The following is a 19,603-nucleotide window of genomic DNA, read 5'->3' as shown; positions in this document are numbered from 1 at the left end:
TCAGTGAAAGGTCAGTAGGCTGGTTACTTTTCCCCATTTTCCAGAGAACTTTACGTTCATTTGCTTTATGTACAATATTGAGTAATTTTAGCTGAAGTTAGTGGGAGAAATAAAGAGAAATCTGTTCACTCTACCTATCTAGATTTGCAAATTACAGCTAACCTTTCAAATGGTAATCTAGTCTTGAAGTCTCAGGCAAACATAATTTGATTGAAAAGTATTATTGTTTTTTGAATATCATTATAGTTTTAGGTTGTCAATATTACAAGGTTCCTGAGTTCGTTAAAGAGATTGGTTATTTTACTTTTTATGTTTTTGTAGTCCCCTCTGGAGATTTTGGAATAATGACTATATTGTTTCACAAAAGGCCTTCGGAAATGTTACCTTATTTTAATATTCTCTGGAAAGACTTTGTGTTAAACATTGTATTAATGTTTGGAAGATTTTACTGGCAAAGCTGTTTAGGTTTGGACTTTTCATAATTGAAAGAGATTTGATTGTAGATACCTTAAAAAGCAGTATTTGTCACTATTTAGTTTCGGAGAGGGCTCTAGATTTTTTGTTGTGAGCCACACGGGAAGTCCGGAGATTTTTTAATTTCGTTGAATACTGTTTTGGGGAAGAGATTTTTTTCCATTTCTTCTGTACATTATTGACAAAAATTTGTTTGTAATACTTTCTGATATGTTTATAGGGATCTATAGTGAGCACCTTTTGTTTTTTATTGTTCAGACCTCCCAGGGTTTGTAAAAGTAATAATCTTTTATATGCTTCTATTTATGCTTGCTTTGTTTTATTAATTGCCTTCAGTATAATTTATGTAGTGTTACTCTTGCTTTTGACAGACATACTTAGATGACTGGTTTATAGTTTTATGAAACAATGTGAATCAAAGTAGTTTTCCTTCCAATATGGTTTGATGTCTGTCTTACACTTATTATTTCAGAAGTTTTCTAGTATTAACTATGGTTTGTTCTTTTTTTTTTGACCTCTGGTATGTAATGTGCTGACTAATGTATACAATGATGAAATAATGTCCTAATTATGTTTTTGTTAATTGTAAATTTGTTATTTATTCTTTTAGTATTTAAATCATCTGTATTTTTAAAAATTGCTCTTTTTGAGCCATCATATCATTGGTCTTGGTTAATGATCCATGTTTTTATTAGAAAGAACATGAGTTTTGTTGTCCTTGGGCATACTCCTGATAAGTTATGTAGAGTTAGTTGTATTCAGGCTTTTCTGTATCTTTTTTAACTTATTAATTTTAAAATTCTGTTTATTAAATAGGTCCTAAATAAGCATGTTAATAGTGTTAAACATGATTTTGTGCTCTTTCTCATTTTTATTGTCAAATCTTCTGCTTTAAAATTTTTTTTAATTTTAATTTTTTAGTTTTGTTGGCTATAATTCTTTTTTCTTTTTTTCTGATAAATGCTTTTGGTAGGTATGAAATCACATTTTATCTCCACAGTTTGAAAGTTTTTTTTCCATTGCCTTCAGGTTTTTATTATTTCTTGATGGAGAATTTTGTGATTCTGTTGTTGATCCTTAGACATGTTCACCCTGGTTTCATTTAGTTGCTTTTTGCTGATTACTTAAATTTTTTCTTTGTATTTATATTCCTGAAGTTTGCCACCATGAACCTAGTTATTTATGCTTTTCTGTTGTGGTTTCTTGTATATCTTGAATCTATACATGTTGTTTGTTTATGTTATACTGGAAAATTATTTCTTCAAAAACTGCTTTCCCCAGTTGTCATCCTCTGGCTCTCCAGTACTTTTGCTTAACAGCTTTTCACTCTCTTCCATTTTTATATGTATTTTCTACGTTCTCTCCCTCTTTTGTATTTTCTTCACATGTATTTTCCAGGTAACTGATCTTCTCATGTTCTGTATCACATCTGCAATTAAAACATTTAGTTCTTAATTTTAGTTATGCTTTTTTCCCTAAAAAATCTGATGCCACTTTGCATAAATTCCGATTCTGTGCTGAAATGTATTGTTTTCATGAACATATTAATCATATTAATTTGAAAGTTTGATGATTCTAATGTGAATTTTTTAACCTTTATTTTTGCTTAGTTTTTCTCTCATTTATCTTTACTTATTTTTTTCCATTTTGCTCTGAATTATTTACTAAATACCACATTAATGAATTAATATGAAAACATACAGATATCATTTTAATTTCTGGGCTTGTTTCAGTTTTTTCCCCTGGCAGATTCTTAGATTGGGAACAGATTATCATAATCCACTGAGGCAATAGTGTGATACAAAAATGATCTTGGAATTTCCTGGTGGCTCCTTGGGTTAAAGATCCAGTGTTGTCACAGCTATGGCTAGGGTCACTGCTGTGGTTCAGGATCTGTCCCTGGCCCGGGCACTTTCATATGCCGCAGGCTCAGCAGAAAAAAGGGGTGGGGGGGAATGTCCTCTTGTGTTACAACCCCTGGTTTGATTTTAGTTCATCCTTTTTCAAAGTTGTATTGATTTTTTTTTTTTTTTTTTTTTTTGGTTTTTTTGCCTTTTCTAGGGCTGCTCCCATGGCATGTGGAGATTCCCAGGCTAGGGGTCCAGTTGGAGCCGTAGCTACCAGCCTACGCCCGAGGCGCAGCAATGCAGGATCCGGGCCGTGTCTGCAGTCTACGCCACAGGTCACAGCAGTGCTGGATCCTTAACCCACTGAGCAGGGATCGAACCCCCAACCTCATGGTTCCTAGTTGGATTCATTAACTACTATGCCATGATGGGAGCTCCAAAAGTTGTATTAATTTTGAGGAGATATGTCTACGTACTTGGGATGTATTTGATGATTGCAGTTTTCTAAGATAGTAGTTCAGTTCAAAATGTTGTACTCCCCAGTGCTGTAGAAGGACAAGTAGGTGCTTTATCATGCTCTTCTTTGTTGTATTTCTTTTTCTCCTTGTAGGTAATCCTCCACAACAAAGTTGGAGGACATTTCCTTACATTAATGGGTAGATTTTATACTATGGTGTGATTTTTGAATGAGATGAGTTTCTTCATTTTATGGTCTTTAGTGTTCATTTGTCTAATTTATCACCCCCAATATATTACATATGTGTATATGAATATGTGTACGTATATAAATAACAGTAGTTTTAGGCCATCTGGAAAAATAATAAACCTATCTGCTTCCGGGAAAAGAGACAGTAATCATGCAGTGTGATGATTTTTGCACCAAAAATAAAGCAGGTCAGTGAGATCAAGTGCTTTACTACGACACACCAAAATAACTCAGATGGTTGTCATTTGGGAAAAAGTTGGATAAATATGGTGTATTTGGTACTATCCAGAGCAACTGTATTCACATGTTAAAAGAGATAAGGAATGTTTATTTGCTTGTTTATTTTTAAATTACAGTGGATTTACAGTGCTGTGCAGACAATTTCTGTGTACAGCAGAGACTCAGTCATACATATATGTACACATTCTTTTTTAATATTTTTTCCATCATACTCTATCCCAAAACATGGACATATAGGATATAGTTCCCTGTGCTATACAGTATGTCATTGCTTTCTATCTATTTCTAAATGTAATGCTTTGCATTACTAACCCTAAACACCCCATCCATCATACTCCCTTCCCCTCCTCCTTGGCAACCATGGGTCTGTTCTCTGTGTCTATGAGGCTCTTTCTGTTTTGTAGATAGGTTCATTTGTGCCATATATCAGATTCTAGATAGAATTGATACAATGTGGTATTTGTCATTCTGAGTTACTTATAATTTCTAGTTCCACCTATGTTGCTGCAAATGGCATAATTTCACTCCTTCTTATTGGCTGAGTTATATTCCATTGTGTCTGTGTACCACATCTTCTTTATCTTTTCCTCTGTCAGTGGATGTTTAGGTCCCCTCCATATCTTGGCTGTTACAAATAGTCTTGCTCTGAATATTGGGGTGCCTATATCTCTTCAACTTGGGGTTTTCATCTTTCCTGGATGTGTGTCCATGAGTTGGATACCTGGATCACATAGTAACTCTATTTTTAGTGTTTTAAGCTTCCTCCATACTCTTTTTCCGTAGTAGCTGTACCAATTTCCATTCCTACCAACAAGTGTAGGAGGATTCCCTACACTTGCCACATCCTCTCCAGCGTTTATTTTTTGTGGACTTAGTCATGATGGCAGTTTTGACTTGTATGAAGTGCTACCTCTTTGTAGTTTTGATTTGCATTTCTCTAATAAATCAAGTATTTTTGAGCATATTTTCATGGACCTGCTGCCTATCCCTATGTCGTCTTTGGAGAAAGGTCTATTTAGGTCTTCTCCCCATTTTTCAATTGGGTTTTTTTGTTTTGTTTTTTTCTTGTCTTTTTGCCGTTTCTTGGGCCGCTCCCACGGCATATGGAGATACCCAGGCCAGGGGTCCAATCGGAGCCGCAGCCGCCAGCCTATGCCAGAGCCACAGCAATGAAGGATCCGAGCCGCGTCTGCAACCTACACCACACATGACAGCAACGCTGGATCGTTAACCCACTGAGCAAGGCCAGGGATCGAACCCGCAACCTAATGGTTCCTAGTTGGATTCGTTAACCATTGCGCCAGGACGGGAACTCCTGTTTGTTTTGTTGTTGTTGAGTTGTGTGAGTTGTTTGTATATTTTGCTTTTCTCTTTTTATCTTTTTAGGGCACACCAGTAGCATATGGAAGTTCCCAGGCTAGGGGTCAAATTGGAGCTGTAGCTACCAGCCTGTGCTACAACCACAGCAACACAGGATCCAAGATTCATCTGTGACCCACACCACATCTCATGGCAGTGCTAGACCTTAACCCACTGATCAAGGCCAGTGATCGAACCCCAGCCATCATGGATTCTATCTAGTCAGGGGCTCCTGTGTTTGTATATTTTGACAAATAAGCCCTTGTGGTTGCGTTGTTTGCAAATATTTTCTACCGCTTCGTAGGTTATCTTTTGGTTTTGTTTATGATTTATTTTGTTATGCAAAAGCTTTCAAGTCTTATCATGTGCCAGTTGTTTATTTTTGTTCTTATTTCTGCTGGGAAACTGACCTAAGAAGACATTTGTATGATTTATGTCAGATAATTTTTTAAAGTAATTTTTATTTTTTCCATTATAGCTGTTTTACAGTGTTCTGTCAGTTTTATACTGTACAGCAAGGTGACCCAGTCACATATACATGTATAACATTCTTTTTTCTCACATTATCGTGCCCCATCATAAGTGACTATCTTACAATATAGTCACTATGTCATATAGTGCTATACAGCAGCATCTCATAGCTTAACCATTTCAAAGGCAATAGTATGCAACTGTTAACCCCAAATTCCCAGTCCATCCCACTCACTCCCCCTCCCCATTGGCGACCACAAGTCTGTTCTCCATGTCCATGATTTTCTTTTCTGTGGAAAGGTTCGTTTGGGCTGTATATTAGATTCCAGATGTAAGTGATATTATATGGTATCTGTCTTTCTCTTTCTGACTTACATCACTCAGTATTAGAGTCTCTAGTTCCATCTGTGTTGCTCCAAATGGCATTATTTTGCCTTTTTTGATGGCTGAGAAGTATTCCATTGTGTATATGTACCACCATATAAATTTTGGATTGTTTATTCTAGTTCTGTGGAAAATGTCATGGGTAATTTGATAGGGATTGCATTGAATCCGTAGTTTGCTTTGGGTAGAATGGCCATTTTTACAATATTAATTTAATTAATAAAAAAATCCAGGAGAATGGAATATGTTTCCATTTCTTTGAATTGTCTTTAATTTCCTTGAATATAGTTCTTAGCATATAAGTCTTTCACCTCCTTGGTCAGGTTTGTTCCCAGAGATTTAATTTTTGGGGTGCAGTTTTACAAGGTATTGCATTTTTGTATTCCTTTTCTAATATTTCATTGTTAGTATCCAGAACTGCAACTGATTTCTGAACGTTAATCTTATGTCCTGCTACTTTGCTGAATTTGTTGATCAGTTAGAGTAGTTTTGGGGTTGAGTCCTTAGGGTTTTCTGTGTATAGTATCATATCATCTGTGTACAGTGATAGTTTTACCTCTTCTCTTCCAATTTGGATGCCTTTTATTTCTTTTGTTTGTCTGATTGCTGTAGTGAAGACTTCCAATTCTATGTTTAATAGCACTGGTAAGAGTAGTAGGCATCCTTGTCTTGTTCCAGATTTTAGTGGGAAGGCTTTCAGCTTTTCTCCATTGAGCATTATATTGGCTGTGGGTTTGTCATAAATGGCTTTTATTATGTTAAGGTATGTTCCCACACTTTTGTTAAGAGTTTTGATCATGAATGGATATTGGACTGTCAGATCTTTTTCTGCATCTATTGAGATGATCATGATTTTTGACTTTCCTTTATTAATATGATGAATGATGTTGATTGATTTGTGTATGTCAAACCATCCTTCTGAACCTGGGATGAATTCCACTTGGTTGTGGTGTATGATCTTTTTTATACATTGTTGGATTCAATTCGCTAAAATTTTGTTGAGAATTTTTGTGTCTATATTTATCAAAGATAATGGCCTGTAGTTTTCTTTTTTGGTGGTATCTCTGTCTGGTTTTGGTATTAGGGTGGTGTCATAAAATGTCTTTGGGAGTGTTTCTTCTTCAACCTTTGGAAAAGTTTAAGAGGAGGATGGATAGAAGTTCCTCTTTATATGTTTGGTAGGATTCACCTGTAAAGCCATCTGGTCCTGGACCTTAATTTATAGGGAGTGTTTTTATTACATATTCAGTTTCATAAAATTGTTCATAGTATTCTTTTATGGTTGGTTGTATTTCTGCTGTATCTGTTGTTATTTTTCTTTTTTCATTTCTTATTTTGTTTATTTGGGCTTTTTCTCTCCTTTCTTGGTGAGTCTGGCAAGAAGTTTGTTAATTTTGCTTACCTTTTCAAAGAACCAGCTCTTGGATTTATTGATCTTTTTTTCCTATTTTTTTGAATCTCTGATTTATTGATTTCCTCTCTGATCTTTATGATTTCCTTCCTTCCACTGACTTTAGGTTTTGTTTGTTCTTCTTTTCCTAACATTTTGGTAGTGGGTTAAACTGTCACCTTGAGATTTTTCTTCTTTTTTGAAGAAGGCCTCTGTTGCTATGAATATCCCTCTGAGAACTGCTCTTGCGCCTTCCCATTGATTTTGAGTGGTTTTGTCTTCATTATTGGTTGTCATAAGCTGTTTTTTAATTTCCTTCTTGATTTCCTCATTGACCCATTGGTTTTATTAGTAGCATGTTGTTTAGTCTCCATGTAGTTAGTTTTTTCTCATTTATTTTCCTGTGGTTGAATTTTACTTTCATGCGATTGTGATTGAGTTCTAGTTTCGTGCCATTGCGGTCATAGAAGATACTTGAAATAATCTCTGCACTCTTAAATTTGTTGAGGTTAGCTTTGTGCCCCAGTGTGTGATTGATCCTTGAGAATGTTCCATGTGCACTTGAGAAGAATATATATTCTTATTTTTTTGGATGTGATGTCCTGAAAATGTTAAGTCTAACTTTTCTTTTGTGTCATATAGGATTTCTGTTGCCTTATTGATTTACTGTCTAGAAGATCTGTCTGTTGATGTGAGTGGGGTGTTAAAGTTTCCTACCATTATTGAATTTCCATCAATTTTCCTTTTATGTCTGTTTGTATGTTGTAGGTATCTGGGTGTTCCCATTTAGGGGCATAAATATTGATGATTATAATAGCCTCTTCTTGAATGGATCCTTTTATCATTAATTAATGTCCTTCTTCATCTTTCTTTATGGCCTTCATTTTAAAGTGTATTTTGTCTGATAAGAGTATTACAACTCCTGCTTTCCTATCTTGTGCTTTGGAATGAAATATCTTTTCCCATCCCCTCACTTTCAGTCTATATGTGTCCTTTGCTCTAACATGAGTCTCTTGTTCACAGCACATTTTAGGGTTTTGCTTTTTTATCCAGTCTGTCCACTCAGTGCCTTTTGATTGGCGCATTCAGTCCATTGACATTTAAGGTGATTGGTGATTGACATGTATTTATTGCCACCTAAACCTAGTTTTCCAGTTGATTGTATGTTTCTCCTTTCTTCCTTTCTTTTTTGGTTGGATGATTTCCATTTATTTATGATTGAGTACTTTTCTTTTTAGTTTTTATGAATGTAATGTCAGGTTTTGATTTGCTTCTACCCTGTGTTTTAAGTATTTAACCACTTTCTGTATCTGCTTGCTTTATCCTGATAATTACATGGGCTCAAAAACATTGCTTTCCAATTGTTATTTCCTCCATCCTATTTCTTCTTACTTTTTTTTTTATTTAGAGAAGGTCTTTCAGTATTTCTTTTAGAATGGGTTTCATATTGCCGTACTCTTTTAGCATTTGTTTGTTGGAGAAATGCTTTATTTCCCCTTCTATTTTAAATGATATTCTTGCTGGATCAAGTATTCTCGGTTACATATTTTTTCCTTTCAGCACTTTAAATATATCTTGCCATGCTTTTATGACCTGTGTGGTGTTTCTGTAGAGAAATCAGCTGATAGCCTTATGGGTGTTCCCTATAATTAATGCTCTACTTTTCTCTTGCTGCCTTTAGAATCTTCTCTTTATCTTTAACTTCTGCCGTTTTTATTGTAACATGTTTTGGTGTGGTCCTGTTGGGTTCAACTTGTTTGGGGCCCTCTGTGCTTCCTGAATCTTGATATCAGTTTCCTTTAGATTTGGAAAGATTTCAGACATAATTTCTTCAAGTATATTTTCAATCACCTTTTCTTTTTCTTTTCCTTCTGGAATGCCTATTATGTATAATTGGTCCACTTTGTATTATCCCAGAGATCTCTTATATTGCTTTCACATTTTTTTCATTTGGTTTTCTGTCTGCTGCCCTGATTGGGTGATTTCCATTATCATATCTTCTAAGGCACTAATTTGTCCCTATGCATTATTCATTCTGCTCTTTTAGTCCCTTTAGCTCAATTTGCATCTCTGCAAATGAATTTTCTAATTTTTCTTGGTTCTTCCTTATATTTTCTAGTTCCTTTCTAAAGGAATCTGCATTACTGTTCTTATTCACTCTTAATTCCTTGATATTCAGCCTTAATTTCTTCTGTGTTTTCACTACTTGCCTTTTGAACTCATTGTCAGATTGCAGAGGTCTGTTTCATTGTTGACTGCTTCAGGTGAATTCTCCTGTTCTTTTAACTGGGAATGATTTCTGAGCATCTTCATCTTGTTTGTTTTTCTTCTTCTGTGAGTTTAGGGAAGCCAAACTGCAGTCTTAGAGGGCTACTTCTATGTAGAAGTGCCCCTTTGTGTTTTGTGGGGGTTTATTCCTATTTAATTTTGGCTTGGGAGTTTGAATATTTGCTGTCTCTTTCTTTGGTTTGAGCAGGCTCTAATCCCCAGGGTGCTGAGTGTGTTTTCAGAGAGAAGGAGGCAATGGGTAGGGCCAGCAGTCAGGGCCTGGTTGCTGGGCTCTTAACAGCCACAAGGACCTGCAGGAAGGTGGCACAGGCTACTCTTAGTTGCAGGGCCCTGGAAAGTCATAATGATCCTAGGCAGATTTACAAGGTGCTCAGAGCATTTGACAGTGGCAGCAGCAGTGTGTGTGAGTTTGCAGGGGAGTGAGAGCAATAGCAGGTAGTGTTTGATTGCAGTGCCCTCCTCTGAGGTGATTGGAACCTGTTGGGTGGTTACTGTTCAGGGACCCCTAGTGGTGGTGGACCACTCCCACCTCTGGAGTCAGTGATAAATATGGTAGTTTGCCTCCACCACCTGCAAACCATGCAAAAAGCACCTCTTCTCACTTAGCCCACACAGGAGGTGCTGCACAAGCTGCTCTTAGTTGCAGGATCCTGGGAGGTGACAGTGATCGAGCATGTGGGCACTGCCCTGGGCGTTCGGCACTGGCACCAGCAGGACCGATGTTTTCCCAGGGAAGTGAGAGCAAGAAGAGGTGGTTTTCCATTGCAGTGTCCTCCTCTGTGGTGCCCTCCAAGGTGGTTGGGGCTGCAGGTTGTTCTGGTTCAGGGATCACCAGTGGTGGTGGGCAGTGCCCACCTCTGGAGTCACAGACGGTTGTAGTGGTTTGCTCCCGCTCGTCCCGCCAGCTGCAGACCATGCAAGAAGCACCCCATCCTGCTGAGCCCACACAGGAAGTACTGCACCAGCTGCTCCTAGTTGTAGGATTTGGGGAAGGGGCAGTGAGCAAGCATCTGGATGCTGCCCAGAGCACTTGGCAGTGGCAGCTGCAAGGTGGGTGTATTCCCAGGGGGGTGAGAGCAATAACATGTGGTGTTTGGTTACAGTGCCTTCTTTTTTTTTTCTTTTTTTTTTTTTTTTTTTTTTGCTAACCCCTGAGGTGACTGGGGCTGCAGGTGGAGCCCACTCGCAGCCCACTCGCAGGCCCTCAGTGGTGGCAGGCCACTCCTCCCTCTGGCCTCTGAGACAACTGCTGCAATCTGTCCCTGCCACCTGTAGATCACACAAGAGGTACCACATTATACTTAGCCCCCTGCTGCCCTTAGTCCATGCAAGAGATGCCTGGTCACCTATAGCCTACACAAGATGCTCATGATCTCCCATAGCCCAAGCAAGTGGCTTTACCCCACCTGCCAGAGATGCCCTGCCTTATAAGAGCCCTCGTGCCCATGTGCAGTGAGATTCCTATGTCTGTCCACCCCTTCTCTTGCCCTCCGCATCAATGGCACCTTGCTTCACCTGTGGGCCCAGACCTTCTCCCAGTTTTCCTCTGCCGTGGAGTTCCACTCTCAATTCCCAGCCCATAGCACACTGTGGCTCCCCCACCCATGGCACAGCGCCCCTTAGCCCTCAGGTTGTCCTCACACAGCCAACCCTAGTCCTCTTCCTGGGACTGACCTCCAGAGCCTTAGTCTCAGTGCCTAGCTCCTGCTGGACTGTCTCAGGCTGTGGTGTCTGGGTCGGGGGTTCACATGGTCTGTGTGGCTCTCTCTCTACTTTGCCCTCCTTAGTCCAGCTGCTGTGCTTTTCTTGGAGACTTTGAGGTCATTCTGTCTCCTCGCCTGATCTCCCCGTCAGTTAGGTGGCTTCCCAAGATGTGTGTTCCTTTTCTCTTTCACAGCTCCCTCTCAGGAATGCTAGTAGTCCCATCCCAATTCCTTCTATTTTTCTTTTCTTCTACCCAGTTATGTCAAGAGATTCTTGTCTTTTTGGCAGTTTAAGTTCTTCTGCCAGCATTCAGTATATATTCTGTGCGAGTTGTTTTACAGGTAAGATATGTTTTTTTGATGTGTTTGTGAGAAGGTGAGCGTGACATCTTACTCCTCTGCCATGTCAGTCCTCCGCCAAGAATGTTTTACGTAAGTTCTCTTGGAGTTTTATGGTGTCATGTCTTAGGTTTAAGTCTTTAAGCCACTTTGAGTTTATTTTTAGGATGCCTTGAGAGTGTGTTCTAGTTCATTGAGTTACATGCAGCTGTCTACCTTTTCCAGGGCCACTTTCTGAAGAGACTGTCTTTTTCCCATGATAGAGTCTTGCCTCCTTTGCCAAAGATTAATTGACTGTAGGTGTCTGGGTTTATTTGGATGTTCTTTATTCTCTTCCGTTGGTCTGTACATCTGTTTTTGTAGCATTACCACACTGTCTTGATTACTGTAGCTTTGTAATATTGTCTGAAGTCTGGGAGAGTTATGCCTCCTGCTTTGTTCTTTTTTCCTCAGTTGCGCTTTGGCATGACTGGGTCTTTTGAGATCCATATACATTTTTTGATTATTTGTTTTAGTTCTCTGAAAAATGTCATGGGTAATTTGATAGGAGATCACATTTAAATATGTAGATTGTTTTGGGTAGTATGGCCATTTTAAAAATATTAAATCTTCTAATCCAAGAGCATGGGATATCTCCATTTCTTTTAATCCTCTTTAAATTCTTTTATCAATGCTTTATAGTTCCTAGGATGTTAAGTCTTTTACTTCCTTTGTCAGATTTATTCCTGGTTTTTAATTTTTTAATTTTTTTGGATGCAGTTTTAAATGTTTTTTTTGTTTTTCCTTTCAGCCGCACCTGTGGTATATGGAAGTCCCTAGGCTTGGGGTTGAATCGGAGCTGCAGCTGCCGACCTATGCCTCAGCCACAGCAATGGCAGATCTGAGTCACATATGTGACCTGCACCAGATTTCATGGCAGTGACGGATCCTTAACCCACTGAGTGAGGCCAGGGATTGAAGCCATAGTCTCACGGATACTAGTTGGGTTTTTAAGCCTCTGAGCCATAGCGAGAACTCCTAACAGGTATGTTTTTATACTTATTTTCTAGTATTTATTGTTAGTATACAGAAATGCAACCCATTTCTGAATGTTAATCTTGTATCCTCATACTTTGCTTAATTCATTCATTAGATCAAGTAGTTTTTGTCTGGAGTCCTTAGGGATTTCTATCTGTAGTATCATGTTATCTGCATACAGTGACAATTTTACCTCTTCTTGTCCAATTTGAATAGCTTTTGTTTCTTTTGTTAGTCTGATTGCTGTGGCTAGGATTTCCAATACCATGTTGAATAACAGTGGTGAGAGTGGATATCCTTGTCTTGTCCAGATTTTAATGGGAAGACTTTCAGCTTTTCTCCATTGAATATTATGTCAGCTGTAGTTTTGTCATAAATAGAGTTTATTATGTTGAGATATAGTCCCTCTATACCTGTTTTGGAAAGATGTTTCTTTTCATGAATGGGAATTGGATTTTGTCAGATCCTTTTTCTGCATCTTTTGAGGTGATCATGTGGTTTTTTACTTTGATTTGTTAATGTGGTGTATGATGTTGACTGATTTGCATTTGTTGAACCACCCTTGTGAACCTGAGATGAATCTCACTGGGTCATGTTGTATAGTCATTTTTATGTGTTGTTGGTTTCAGTTTGCCAGTATGTTTTGTTTGTTTTTGCAAATTTCTACATCTGTAATCATCAAAGAATATGTGTTTGTGAGAATGTGGGTTTGATCCCTGGGCTCTCTCAGTTGGTTAAGGATCTGGCATTGCCATGAGCCGTGATGTATGTCACAGATACAACTGAGATCTGGTATTGCCATGGCTATGGCATAGGTCCCAGCTGCAGCTCCCATTCAACCTGTAGCCCAGAAACTTATATATACCACAAGTCAAGACATAAAAAGAAAAAAAAGAGGATATTTTAAAGAATCACAAGAGACTGTTTATGGTCTCTATATGAATAAATTTTAAAACTTAGGTGGATTGGGCCATTTGTTGGTGTACAGTGTACAGACATTGACCCCAGTGGAGTTAGAAGACAAGACCAATTCCCATACAAGAAATCAAGTTTTAAAAGAATCGTCTTACCAAAAAAAGTACCTTGTCCAGATGTTTTCACAGGGTGTTCCCACAAAATATTCAGAGACCAGGTAGTCTGTATTTGGAAGACTTAGAACATAAAATCTTTTATTTTAGAAGATTCAAAATGAAAGAAAACTTAACACTTTTTTCCAAGCAGATATACCATTGATGCCTAAGTTTAAATAAAGGCAGTATCAAGAAGAAAACTGTAGGAATTCCCGTTGTGGCTCAGCAGTTAACCAACCCAACTAGGATCCGTGAGGACACAGGTTCGATCCCTGGCCTTGTTTATTGGATTAAGGATCCGGTGTTGCTGTGAGTTGTGATGTAGGTCACAGACTTAGCTTGGATCCTGCATTGCTGTGGCTGAGATGTAGGCTTGCAGCTGTACCGCCAATTTGACCCCTACCCTGGGAACTTCACATGATGCAGGTATGGCCCTAAAAATCAAAAAAAGAAGAAGAAAACTGGAGAGTGTATGTGTTGTTTATTTGCTAAATAAAAATCTGGCACAGAGAAATTCAACACCATATGAAGAAAGTAATAAACTATGGCCAATGAAACTTAGACAGGTGGGTTTTCCTAATAGAGTGAACTCAGTAACTATCATATACCATCATAATAAATCAAAAGAAAAATATTCTGTGATTACTGAGTAAATGCTTGTGTGAAACTTTGAGTCAAATTTAAAACCCCTAAATGAACACTCAAGAAAACGAGAATTAAAGAATTTCTTCTTACAGATGATGTGTTTGTAAACACAGAGAAGGCCGAAACCCAATATCTTTTTTCTTTATAATGAGAAACACTCCATTTATGTATTTGTTTATTTATTTATTTGGTCTTTTTGCCTTTTCTAGGGCCACTCCCACAGCATATGGAGATTCCCAGGCTAGGATCTAATTGGAACTGTAGCCACCAGCCTGTACCACAGCCGTAGCAACGCGGGATCCAAGCGGCATCTATAACCCACACCACAGCTCAAGGCAACGCTGGATCTTTAACCCACTGAGCAAGGCCAGGGACTGAACCTGCAACCTCATGGTTCCTAGTCAGATTCTTTAACCACTGAGCCACGATGAGAATTCCGAGAAACACTCCACTTAAATACAGAGTTTTAACATTTCAATTATGCTAAGAAACAAGAAACTTCTCAACATTGTACCAGTGGAATTAGACAATGGAAATCAATTAGAGACACATTGGTGTGAAAATGGTGGACTTCATAGACATAATTAGAGGGCATAATGATAGAAGAAGCACATTTGTAATACTACAAATACCAAAGAATAAGATAAAGGAGTCGGAGTTCCTGTCTTGGCTCAGTGGTTAATGAATCTGACTAGGAACTATGAGGTTGCAGGTTCTATCCCTGGCTCTGCTCAGTGGGTTAAGGATCTGGTGTTGCCGTGAGCTGTGGTGTAGGTCACCAACTCTGCTCGGATCTGGCATTGCTGTGGCTCTGACAGCTCCAATTAGACCCCTAGCCTAGGAACCCCCATATGTTGTGGGTGTGGCCCTAGAAAAGACCAAAAAAAAAAAAAAAGATTAAGGAGTAAACATGAGAAGAAATATGTGAAATTTATATAATAACAAATTTAAAATACTCCTGAAAGATACAAAAGTAGGCTTGAGCAAAATGAAAAACATTATTGGTTTTAGATGGGAAAATTTGCTGTTATTTTGTCAGCTCTTCTTAGATTGGTTTGTAAATTTAATACAATCCTAGTAAAGAAGCAAGGAAACTTTGTAGTGGAGATCACTGAGTTGATATTAACTGTAATATATGGGTAGAAAACCATGGTGGAAGAATATGGTTTTCCTTTTTCCACATCTTTCCCTGAAGAACCATTAACAAAGGAAAGCATTAGCCATGCTGAATATTAAATTGCTTCTATTAAGTTATACCATAAAGCTGTGATTATTATAGTTTGACATGTATATGAACAAATAGACCAGAATAATAGAACAGGAAGCCCAGATCTGAAAACTTGAAAATCTGTTAATAAAAACAATGGTGGAGTAAGGAAGCAGGTTCACTGCCCAACTCAGTACTGCAAGTTAAGCATCCAGCATTGCCACAATGGCAGCTTGGATCTGATCTCTGTCTCAGGAGCCCTAAATGCTGTAGGGTAGCCAAAAATGGGGGAAAGTACTGGTGTTACTCTGGGCAGAGAAGATTATCTTATTTTGTGGTGCCAGAACAATTGTATAGGCATTGCAAAAAGTAAAATTAGTTCCATATTTCACATCATAAACAATAATTATTCTGAATGTATCAGCTTTATTTGTAAATGTGAAAGCACCAGAGGAAAATGTCAGTGGATTTTCCTTAGTAAAAGACTAGTGTGGTTCAAAAAGCCATAGTTAGTAATAAGAACAGATTAGTTTTTCATGATTTAAGAAATCTTAAATGAAAATTTAGAAAGCCATGTTTTGTGGCAAAAGAAACGGACAGACCAAAAGAAAAACATATTGACATGTATCATGGATAAATGGCTATCTGTAATACATATTTTTTAAATAAAAGGGTGTAAAAATTCATGGGTAAAGGACCAGACTGTTTTGTTTGTTTGTTTTTGGGGTTTGTTTTTGTCTTTTTAGGGTTATAGCCATGGCTTATGGAGGGTCCCAGTAGGCTAGGGATTGAATTCAAATTCAAGCTGTAGCCTGCAGCCTACATCCCAGCCACTGGAATGTCATATCTGAGCTGTGTCTGTGACCGACACCACAGCTGACAGCAATGCCAGATCCTTAACCCACTGAGGAAGGCCAGGGATTGAACCTGAATCCTTGTGGATCCTAGTCAGATTCATTTCCGCTGAGCCACAGTGGAACTCAAGGACCAGACTCTTGATTGTCATTATTATAATGATGAAAAACGAGCAGAAATTCCACCTTATTTACAGGTGAATCAGGATAAAAATCTTTGGCAGACTTATCAGTACCATAAAGCGTAGAGAAAGTGAAGTAAAATAAATATCCCTTCAAAGTGTTGAAATGATAAAATCTGCTTACTTCTAATTATATGACCGTTGTAATTATCTTTTCAGAATAGAATACCTCTTACTTATATACACCCCCATTAAAGAGGTGCTTCTCTTAAGTGCAAGCTTGATTCTGTCTGAAGAGTATATTTATGGAAAGGATTAGTGGTGGGTGTCTATTCGGTAGAGCTAACTGACAAGCACTCTATGTTAGTCATTTAAACAAAGTTAATACTGTCAGAGGTAAGTATGAAGTGATGAGAAGATTACTTTACCACTGTAATTCCTCCTTTTCAAAACCCATTTCCCCAGATAATCGTATGGAAAATGAGAAACTTTAAAAAATACCTGCTAGTGCTACTTAAAACTTCTCTTAAACTAATAAAAATGGAAATGAATATCTGTGACTTTTATAGTCAGAATTAGGCTAAGGAGACATGGCAACTAGGTAAAATGTGCTATCACAAAACAGCAAAGTGATATTTGGTAAAAGGGACATGGGATAGAGTGCAGGTTTCAGTAATAAATATATATCCATTCTGGTTCTTTTAATTGTGTGCCATACTAATGTAGTACATCAATAATGGGAATATTTTGGTCTGGTTCTATTTACATTTGCCTATTAAAAAATCATTTAGTAATTTGTGGGAGAAATACTTTCTGAGGCAAACATTAAATTAGGCAATTCAGTGACAACAGACCATATGGCAAGAAATGTTAAAAGTTTCATGGAGAAGGATAATAATATTGACCAGAAACATGGGTCTTGGTTTCATAGATCTTCAGAAGAGAAATGAGTTAAGTAAAATTTGTTTGTTAATTTTGGACTCTTTAAGTTATGTAACTTTTGTATCTCAATAGCTTCTTTAACACTGTATTAATAGTGACCAGGAGTTGCCGTTGTGGCGCAGCAGAAACGAATCCGACTAGGAACCAGGAGTTTGCTGGTTCCATCCCTGGCCTTGCTCTTTGGGTTAAGGATCCAGCGTTGTCGTGAGCTGTGGTGTAGGTTGCAGACTTGGCTCGTATCCTAGTTGCTGTGGCTGTAGTGAAGGCCGGCAGCTGTAGCTCTGATTTGACCCCTAGCCTGGGAACCTCCATATGCCATGGATTGGCTCTAAAAAGCAAATAATAATAATAATAAAAAGACTGTATTAATAGTGACCATATGCATTATGTTTAGAGCATATGGATATATAAATTGAAAGAAGGGAGAAATTGGGAATATTGAAAAGGGTAGGTGCTTTCATTATACTTAGAAATGGTCTAGTATTTCTTGAAGATGGGCTTAGATTTATTGAGAGTAAATACAGTTAAATACAAAGACTCAGATATCTTTTAAGTAAAGAAATAATAGAAAGATATTCTCCCAAAAGACATAACAACCCTAAACATGGGTATAGCTGGTGGCACAGCATCAAAATATGTGAAAACAAAGATCCTACAAGAAGTAGATAAAGCCACTATTTCTTTGAAGTCTTCAGTCTTCAATATGACTTAATAAATGAATAATCAACTAGATAAAAAAATTTAGTCAAAGTAACTTGAATAGTGTATAATCAATCAACTTGTCAGTCTTAATGCTAGTATTAATCATACTGTGAAATGATTGGCTTAAACAAGCATAGGTTATAGCAGAATCTTAACAGCTTTCATGGCTCTTGGAACATTCATTAATGTAAATTACTTTATGACCTATGGAATATATCCGAAAACTTTAAAAGAGTACAAATTATACTAAGTATGTTCTTAAAACAGTGTAGTCATGAGCTTATAACAGTATGGTAGGAAAGTGAATTTCTTTATACTTGAAAGTTTAATAGCATAGTCCTAAATTATGGATCCAGAAAGAGTTGCAAGAAAAACTAAAAATATTTAGTCAAATAAAAATAACAATTCACCTTTCAAAATTGGGGGATGTGGTTAGAGAGTTGCTTAGAGTGATAATACATAGTTTAAATGCTTGTATGGAAAATTAGACCTAATATGAATAGCCTCCTCATTCACTGTGAGAGAAATGATAATTAATCCTAACTCAAGCAGAAGAAAGATAAAGATATAAAAAAATCAATGAAATTAAAACACAAAATAGAGTCAACAAAACTGAGAACTTATTCTTTGGAAAGATCAGATTTGATAGTTCTCAATTCCAGCTAACCAACAAAAAAGAGAGAAAACATAATTACCATTATGAAATATAAAAGGCTATATCTAAATCCTAAGAGTAATCACAAGGAAAAACATTTTTTATCATACCCAAAGTTCAGAGTTTCATTATGGTTCATGTCTATTGTTAATACATTCTGTAGATTTGGATGAATGTATAATTATCATTATGGTACCAAACAGAGTATTTTCACAACTCTCAAGATCCTCTCTTCTGTGCCAGTTAACCTTTCTGCATGCCTCAGTCCTTGGTAATCACAGATATTTTACACTCTCTATAGTTTTGCCTTTTCCAGGATGTTACAAAATTGAAATCATTCAATATGTAGCCTTTTCATACTGACTTCATGGATATAGTAGTAATGCATTTCAGTTCCTTCATGTCGTTTTTCGCTCTGAATGATATTCCTCTGTATGGATATACCAGTTTATTCCTTCACCAAATGAAGGAAATAATGATTGCTTCAAAATTGTAGCAATTATGAAAACTGCTATATATAATCACTTTGCCTTTTTTATAAATGCCCTTCATAAATTTGAAGTAGATCTCCTGTATTCTGACATCTTTGTTTATTCCAAAGAATTAATATTGGGAGTTCCCATTGTGGTATAGAAGAAATGAATCTGACTAGTATCCATGAGGATGTGGGTTCAGTCTCTGTCCTTGCTGTGTGCTATGATGTAGGTCACAGACAAGGCTCTGTTCCATCCTTGCGTGGCTGTGGTATAAGCCAACAGCTACAGCTCTGATTTTTGTGGAAAGGAGGGGTATCTTCTTAATTGAAAGTTAACTATTTTTTTCTTGTGTCTCAGACTTTGTAAAGTGTAGTAGTAGCACTTGCTATGCCAGCTTGTTACAAAGATGTCTATATCTTTAGAAGTCTTTCTAGGTTCAATATATGGATTATGGTGGAGTATTTCTATAGCTTTGTGAATGTTATTAAGTAATCTCTGAGTTTGATGTATTTTCTTTGAAACCTCTGGAATACTGGAAATTTTTTCAAATTCATGTTTTACTGATAACCTTTTTATATCAAAGGGTAGTTTTATTAGCTATTAGTTATCTAAATCTTATACACTAAAAAGTTTATAATATATATGCAGTTTATATGTACATATATTGGTCTTTATTCCATTTTATTACTTGAAAAGTTAGTTAAATCATGA

General features: G+C 37.2%; 1 protein-coding gene across 5 annotated transcripts in view; it reads left to right on the top strand.

Moving 5' to 3' along the window:
* LOC110255320 (lysine-specific demethylase 6A-like) overlaps positions 1 to 19,603 on the top strand; it is a 150,023-nt gene that overhangs the window by 103,388 nt on the left and 27,032 nt on the right. The window lies entirely within an intron of this gene.

Source organism: Sus scrofa, chromosome Y, assembly GCF_000003025.6.
Source record: "Sus scrofa isolate TJ Tabasco breed Duroc chromosome Y, Sscrofa11.1, whole genome shotgun sequence".
NCBI classification, from domain to species: domain Eukaryota; kingdom Metazoa; phylum Chordata; class Mammalia; order Artiodactyla; family Suidae; genus Sus; species Sus scrofa.
Note: the sequence above shows the minus strand (reverse complement) of the source record. Positions and strands in the feature narration are given on the sequence as shown.